The sequence below is a fragment of the Chlorocebus sabaeus genome, chromosome 16 (assembly GCF_047675955.1).
Source record: "Chlorocebus sabaeus isolate Y175 chromosome 16, mChlSab1.0.hap1, whole genome shotgun sequence".
In the NCBI taxonomy this organism is placed as follows: domain Eukaryota; kingdom Metazoa; phylum Chordata; class Mammalia; order Primates; family Cercopithecidae; genus Chlorocebus; species Chlorocebus sabaeus.
This window is the reverse complement of record NC_132919.1, coordinates 4,470,487-4,479,125: the sequence shown is the minus strand read 5'-3', so window position 1 is coordinate 4,479,125 and position 8,639 is coordinate 4,470,487.

Genomic DNA, 8,639 nt, shown 5'->3' with positions numbered 1-8,639 from the left:
CTCCAGGTGCAATCTTTAGTAGCAGCCTCCAGAGACGCTGCGGCTGCTCTCGCCGCAGACAGCACTCATAGCCCCTCCACGTCTCAGCACAAGAACCTGGAGTTCAAAAACCCTGGTCTCAGCCACAGAAGCCCAGTCCCTTCCCTTGTAAGATCCAAGGAAGGACCGTGTGGAGAAGCCTTGAGAGGGACTGGAAATGTTGGTCTCCAGCCTTCTCTCCATCCTCCGGGAGAAGGCGGACTGGCTGGGCCATGGGTGGGAAGCCTGGCAGGGAGGAGGAGGTGATAGACTGTAGAGCCCGGCTGCCTGGGATCCATCTACACTCTCCAACCTCAGGTTAGTTATCTGGTCCCTCCTGAGCCACATGGGAATATCTAGGAGGAACTTCTTGGGGACGGGGCATGGCTGTTTCTGGGGCCGAAGGCGGGACTCTGTCAAGGGCAGAGATGGGGGTTCACTGTGGGTTCTGGGAAGTCAGTTGGAACAAGACCATCCCCCTTGGCTCCTTTTTCTCAGCAGTCAGACCCCCGAGTCAGTAGCTGGACATGCATCTAGGAGAGGAGAGAAGAGCCAGGAGCACGAGGAAAAGAGTGATTCTGGGGCGGGAAGGGGACGGGACAGAGGGTCAGCAGCACCCTCCGACCTGGCTCCATGACAGATGGACCGAGGCTGCAGCTCTGCTCCCAGGCGCAGGGGCTCCTGTGAGCCTTCCCTGCAGGCCCCTCCCCCACTCTCCTCCAACTCTGCTCCTGCCCAGTACCAGGCTGCGAGGGAGGTGAGGGCCCGTGAACCTGGCTGAACTCCCTGCACATTCACCAGCCCTGATGTCAGCAAGCAAGTGGAGGCCAAACTCCCACCAAGGCGTGGGGGCCCTGGCGCCTGCCCTTCCCGCTCCAGTCTTCTGGCTCTGCCCCCACCGCTGCCCGCCAGCCTCCTGCTCTGCTCTGGCTGTAGGCTGGACGCAGGACGCAGGACAAGCTTTCCCCAGCCCCCTTGCCAATGTCTCACAAAATCAAATCCTCGCCAGGCCAAAACCACAAAGTTAGGGAAGTTAGCATCTTTGGGCCTGAGGCGGGAAAACCGAGGCCCTAAGAGGGGCAGGGCCTGGTCCAAGGCCACACAGCAAGGCATGCAGAGACAGGACTGGAACCCGGGCCCAGCCCCCAGACCTGAGGTGCAATACCCTCTTTCCTGCACGCCAGTCCCAGCTCACCTCCCAGGACAGTAGTCACGTTCCACAAGGTCAGGGCAGCTCCTCCCTGCTCCCTGGTTTGGCCGCAGGCCCCACTCCCCTGAAATTGCTCCTCAGAGGTCTCCAGTGCCCCCCATGGCCCTGGGGACCCCCCAGGACCACTCCATCCTCCTCCTCACTCACCTGATTCTCCTCTTTCCCTCCCCAGCGACCTTCCTGACTGTGTTTCTGCTCATCCCTTCACCGAGGTGGTCCCCAGGGCTCTGAGCTGGGCCTCCTCCCTCTCACCTGCACACCTGCCTGAGTGACCTCACTCACTCCCACGCCTGCGGGGTGCTTGCCACCTCAGTGCTGAGGACTGCTACTTCTCCGCCTGCCCCAGCCTCTCCCCTGAAGGTCTCACACACTCTCCAGACCCCTCACATCCTGAGGGAACACAAGTAGGGCTTATAGCGTGGGGAAAGGACAGAAGGAGTGGGACGGCTGAATCCCCCACCTGAGGTGGGGGTGGACTCTGTCCACTGGCCTGGTGCCACCCCACCAGCCCTCTGCACCCCAGGTCCACATGCATGGTGCGCGCGCACACACGTGGTCACACATTGGACTCCATCCCCGGATCACAGGAGCTGTCTCAGCCATTAGGCTGTCCCCACACCTGGGGCGGCAGCTGGCCTTAGTAATGGCTCAATAAACGTGGTGGTCGGGTCCTCTGGGAAAAGGGGACTCATTGGAGAGTAAGTGGAACCAACAGGATGCTGGATAGATGGACAATGGAGAATGAGGGAAGGGGGAGAGAGGCAAGGATGGCTCCCAAATTCTGACTTGGGGTTATGGGGGTACCATTCATCAGAATGGGTCACAGAGGCCGGATGCAGTGGCTCACACCTGTAATCCCAGGCGTGGATCCGTCTTTTGGGAGGCCGAGGCAGGCGGATCACCTGAGGTCAGGAGTTTGAGACCAGCCTGGCCAACATGGCAAAACCCCATTTGTACTAAAAATATAAAAATTAGCTGGGCATGGTGGCAGGTGCCTGTAGTCACAGCTACTCAGGAGGCTGAGGCAGGAGAACTGCTTGAACCCGGGAGGCAGAGGTTGCAGTGAGCTGAGATCATACCTCTGCACTCCAGCCTGGGTGACAGTGAGACTCCGTCTCAAAATAAAATAAAATAATAAAATAAAATGGGTCACACAGAAGGTGTGTTAATGGGATAGCGAGCTGTGGGTCTCCCCGGCCTGTCTACAAGTTCGCATCAGCCTCCTCCCTGGGTCAAAGGCAGCTGCACACCTCACTGGGGATCCCTCCAAGCCCCTCCACCAGGAAGGACTCAGGTTGGAGGGTCAGGCCCTTCTTGGCCCTGCCACACCCCCACGGAGGTCTCGCTGGCTGGGGCAGCTAGCTGGCCTGGCCATCAGGGTCACAATCAGGAAGGTGTGTGCATCCCGCCGTACCCTCTGACTCGTCATGGTCTGCAGCTGCAGGCACCCACAGGGAGCAAGCTAATGAGGCCTCAGAGGAGACGTGCACTCCAGGACTGGACCCCACCACCCCTGGCAAACACGCCACTCCCCCTCCTCCTCCCAAATCCTGAAATCCAGCCTCTGCCCTGGAAAATGTTGCCTTGTTATGAGATCCATAGGGGTGGGAACACAGGGCTTAGATTTATCTTTTCCTGCCAGGTTGCTGGATTCAGGAGCCAAGAAGAGCGATAAAGAGGGAGGTAGAAAACTTGGTGAAGGCTGTGCAGCAGCGGGGGCCCCATGCTGGGCACGTCTTGGAGCCTCCAAGTCTTATCTTCAGCTGGGTCCCAGGGCAGTGCCCAGGAGAGGGACGCATGGGTCTCTGCCCTAGTCCCACAGCTCTGCCTGCCTGAAGTGGAGCCACAGGGGCTGATCCTGGGACCCTCCTGCCCTCTGGATAACTCCAACTCCACTCCACCAAACCCTCCTTTAAATGCCATCCCTCCGTCCCAGCAGACATTCTGCCAGACACATGTGTACCTTTCAATGTTCATCTCTTTCCCGTGTATCTGAGGATGCATCTGGGTATGCGTGGTGCTTGCATGTGCATGTGTAAGTGTGTCTGGGTAGAGGAAAGCGCTGGGAGTTCAGGCAGCTATACTCCTTACTGGCGCGGATAGGTGGTGTGTGGGGTGTGTGCACATTTGTAAGCACCCATGTTTACAGGAGGGTTTTCAATGCTCTTGCTTGTAGGTGGGGAATGTGTTTATATGCACACATACATATGTATGCCTCCAGTACATGTGTCAATGTAGACATCAGGATGTGTCCTATGCACCCTTTACTGTCCACGTGCTTGTACATGTGTCACGTGTGTGCACATGCTTCCACATGTTAAATGTTTGCATGTATAATGTGTGAGCATGAGTTTGAACATGTATATCACATGCCCCAGTTCTGGCTCACTCTAATCAGAAGTAGGTCTCTAAAAGATGCAGATCCTGGCTGCTGTGGGGTCTGCTAAAATTCTAAGCGTATGGCCGGACACGGTGGCTCATGCCTGTAATCCTAGCACTTTGGGAGGCCGAGGCAGGTGGATCACCTGAGGTCAGGAGCTTGACCACCAGCTTGCCCAACACACTGAAACTCTGTCTCCACTAAAAAAATTCAAAAATTAGCCAGGCATGGTGGCGTGTGCCTGTAATCCCAGCTATTCAGGAGGCTGAGACAGGAAAATAGCTTGAACCCGGGAAGCGGAGGTTGCAGTGAGCAGAGATTACGCCACTGCACTCCAGCCTGGGCAAAAGAGCAAGACTCCATCTCAAAAAAAAAAAAAAAAAAAGAAAGAAAAAGAAACTCCATCTCTACTAAAAATGCAAAAAATTAGCTGGGCATGGTGGCGTGTGCCTGCAATCCCAGCTACTCAGGAGGCTGAGGCACGTGAATCGTTTGAACTGGGGAAGTGGAGGTTGCAGTGCACTCCAGCCTGGATGACAGATCCAGACTCCATCTCAAAAAAAAAAAAAAAAAAAAAAAAAAAAAAAAAAAAAAAAATCAGGGTGGCTGTGATGTGCGGAAAGAAGAAAGTGAGCAGAGTTTCTTGCCCTCCTGCGCCAACCTTGGGCCCTCTTGACCCCAATAAGGAAGAATTTCCCACAGGCCTCCGTGGAGGCCCAGGCTACCCGGAGAAAAAACACCACCTATTCCTGCACAGAGGGGCCGCTGTCCTCCCCTAAGAGGCGGGGGCTGCGCAGGGTGTGGGGTGGAGACAGCTGCTTCCAGCCCAGATAAGGCTGTTGGGCTCAGATTTTCCATTTCCAGGATCCTCCCCTTTGGGTCCCAGCCCCTAAGCCCTGGCCCCATGGCCTGGAGAGGGCTCTGCACTGACTCACTCAGCTCCCTACCCCTACCCCGAAAACTGCAGAGCCAGGAGGGGAGACTGAGTCCAGGAAGAACAGGCACATGTTTAAGGTCTCAGGCAAGCAGGGGCAAGTTTGTCCTGGGCCATTGGGAATTGAAGAAGGGGTCTCTGGGGCAGGCCAGGCCCAGCCTGGGTGGCCCTCGGAGCTCATATCCGGACTCTTGGACCTCCGGAAACCCACCCAGAGATGGGAGGAAGGAGGACTGGCCGCTCCTCTTACAACAACAGTCCCGGCACGCACTCTTTCCCTGTGCAGCTTGGCTGCTCCAGGCCAGAGGACCCCAAGACTCCAGGGGCAAGCAGTCATTGTCTGGGGACAGAACTGGGCCTCCAACCGTGGGCCCTGTCCCCTTCTTTCCTCACCCCCTCCACAGCTTCCCACCAAAAGACCTGGTGCCTTCAGTCTGGCCTGGGCCTGCCTCCCCTCCCCCTTCCCAGAGACAGGGCCGGGGAAGGGGTTATTTATAGGCCCTGGCTCAGCAGCCTTCAGGACAAGAGGAGCCCGAGCTCCAGGGCTCTGCTCCCTGGGCCTTCCCCAGGGGCCTCACAGGCCAGGCAGTGTCCGCTTTCAGCCCAGCAAAAGGCTGCGTCAGTCACAGTGGGCAGTGGGGGTGGGGAGGCCAGGCCAAGGCAGGGGGCTGGGCTGAGCCCTGGGCCTGGAGCCCACTGGAGCCGCTGCAGCCCATAGACCAGCTGGGCTTCCTCAAAAGCATTGTGGAGACTAACTGGGGCTGGGGCTGGCAGGGGAGGTCTCGGAGGCACCAACCCCTCTTCGGCAAGGCCCGGAGGTGCCATCAAGCTGCCGCTTCCCCTATAGCCCCCAGCTGTATCTTGATTTGACAATCTGTTCCAGCTAGGACCCCTAACCCTGACTCATGGGTCCCCTCGCCAACAGGGTAATGCCTGAGGGGGCCATTCAAGGCCCTTCCTAACCAGCCCCCCACCCACCTCTCCAACCCCCCTTTCTCAGCCGCTGCCGCCCACAAACGCACAAACACAAAACTCTTTCGCGCTTCTGTGATTGTGCCTGGCCTTCTACTTCTCAAATGGACACATTCCTGCTCATTCTCCAGATCAGGGTCCAGCTTAACCACCCCCTCCTCTGGGAAGCCCTCCCTGATAAAGCCTGTCCTTACCTCCTTTTACCTCCACTAACCCCGCATGGTGTCCACGAGGACCCATCCCTCCTCGCACTCCCCGTCTTCCTCCTCCAAAACAGAGCTTGTGTTTCTCAAGCAGTGGTCTCTGTTTAGGGTGTGTCTGTGTGGGCCACCTGCCCCCCATCAGGCGAAGGGCTCCCTAAAGGGCAGGACCCATCTCCTTGTCCCTCTGTCCCCATCACTCACCCGCACTCCATCAGCCAATGCTTGATGAATGAGTGAATGAGTGAACTACTGAATAAACCATGGATGATGAAGAGGAGAAGGGAGGGAAGGGAAGCAGGAAAGACCTCCTCAGTGTCTCCTGAGCCCAGGGTAACCGCGTGGTGTCCCAGTGGGCGGGAAGGCGGCAGGGGCAGCTCAGGCCAGGTCTCGGTGACACGGCTCGGTCCTGGGCAGCAGCCAGATCGGTCACCCTCATTCTTTCCAGATCAAAGTTCCCCCAGGGAACAGCCTGGAACCTGACACTGGCACCGGGAGGGTGGAGCCAACTGGCCCATGCAGGAGGAGGGCACCGTGAGGCCAGGTGCCTGTCCCCAGATCCAGGGACACCAGGCCAGCAGCCAGGAGGGACTGGATACAATATGCACGCTTACTCCAGCCCCAGCCCAGCCCCACCCGATACAGGGCCGCACGGGTAGTGGGAGGAACCCCTGGCTCCTGGTCTTTTTGACTTGGACTCCCCAGAGCTCTAATCCCCCATGGCCGGGGACTCATTCCCTGCACAGCCACCTCCTGCCACCTCCTGTACCAACATTGACTCACCCCAACCCCATCTCCTGAAGCCTCACTTTCAGATGCCCTCCAGGTACTTCCCTCCACCTCCCAGTCTCTGTTTCTCTGTCTTTGCACCTCTCTGTCTTGGCTTTCTGTATTTCTTTTTTTTACTTTCTTTATTTTTATTTTTTTTGGAGACAGAGTCTTGCTCTGTCGCCCAGGCTGGAGTGTAGTGGCACAATCTTTGCTTGCTGCAACCTCCGCCTCCTGGGTTCAAGCAGTTCTCATGAATCAGCCTCCTGAGTAACTTGGGACTACAAGTGCCCACCATCACGCCCGGCTAATTTTTCTTCCTCTTCTTTTTTCTCTTCTCTTCTCTTCTCTTCTCTTTTCTTTCCGTGTGTGTGTTTTTAGTAGAGATGAGTTTCGCCATGTTGGCCAGGCTGCTCTCGAACTTCTGACCTCAAGTGATCCATCCACCTCGGCCTCCCAAAGTGCTGGGATTACAGGTGTGAGCCACCACACCCAGCCTGTATTTCTGTATTCCTCTGAATTATTTGTTCTCTGCTGGGTCCTGTATCCCTTGTTCTCTCTCTCTATCTTGCTGTGTCTCTAGACATAAAGAACCTCAGTGAGATGGCATGGTAGCCCTCTCCTCTAAGGAGGTAGCTGTCTTCACGTATCTCCCTCCTCTCCAGGCCCTGGTCCCTACAGCCTGCAGGGAACAGATCGCTCCTGACGGTGGGCTGGGGATGGGAGAGAGTGGGAGAGAGACCCCATTGCCCCTGCTGCAGCCAGGCCTCCTTGGCAGTCTCAAACTCTTGCATCTGAGTCTAGTGAGTAGGCAGGGGGGAAGTGGGCAGAGCATGTCTGGGTCAGAGGGCTGGTGTCCCCAGGCAAGGCCCTGAGTCTGCCACTCTCCGGTCCTTTCCCCTTCCACTCTTGGCTGTGGAAAAGCACGCCATTGTCAGAGGGAGCATGGACTTCATGCCCCCCACCCTGGTGTGCAAGCTAAGGCACGAGGGCATGCGTGAGCACACACAGCAGAGAGATCCGCAGGACTCGATCCCATCATGGCTCACCACTCTTTGGGCCTCAGTTTCCTTATCTGTAAAATGGGGATCATAAATCAGTTCATGTTTGTAAGTCCCTTACAAAGGCACTTATGTCTGATACATAGCGATCACACACACACACACACACACACACACACACACACACACACACGCGAAAATTAATGAATATGCATATATGTTAAAATAAAAACTAGAGGTTGCTTTCACCTTTGTCCTGTTGCCCCAGGCTGAGCTGGACCTTGGTTACCAACAGGTCCAAACAGGCTTGATGTGAGTCGTTGTTATGCAAGTTGAAGAATAACACACAGCTCTAGGGTATGTGCATTTCCCAGATCTGCTTGTGGAACAAAATGTAGTTAACAGCAGCTGTATCACACACATAGATAAGTTACAATGCTTCTGACTGAGATCGTGGAAACCATTTCCTTCTGCTTCAAACATATAGACATGAGATCTCTTAAAAAGTAATAATGACACAAACATGATCAATAACAAAAGATAGACAGTTCTGTAGACCAAAAATGGAGACTTCTCCTAATGACACAAACATGATCAATAACAAAAGATAGACAATTTTGTAGACCAAAAACGGAGACTTCTCCTAATGACACAAACATGATCAATAACAAAAGATAGACAGTTTTGTAGACCAAAAATGGAGACTTCTCCTTAAGAGAAAGGAGACAGGAGCCGGCAGGGGAGACAGGAGCTGGTATTGGCAGTCTCTGGGGGCGGGGACGACAGCAGGGCTGAAGTTGGAGGGGATGGGCCACGGTGTAGATGCCCAGCAGGACTGGGGCCTGAGCCTGGCTGGCACTGGGACCCACGCTGCCAGTTAGTGAGCATCAGCCAGAGTGGCTACACCTCCTCTCCAAGGTCATGGCAAAGACCGAGCCACGTGCCTGTGGCTCAGTAGAGCCACCAAGCTCCCAGGGACTTTCCCAGAAATGCATCGCTCACATGAAGTGGAGACCCACAGCAGACATTTCTGAGGAAACCTCTGGCTGGAGCCCAGCCCAATATCAACCAAACTGAGGCCACTAACAGATGGCCTTGGTTTTTACAGACTCTCCAGATAACCTCACAACCTGAGAGCACTGAGGAAGACCAACCT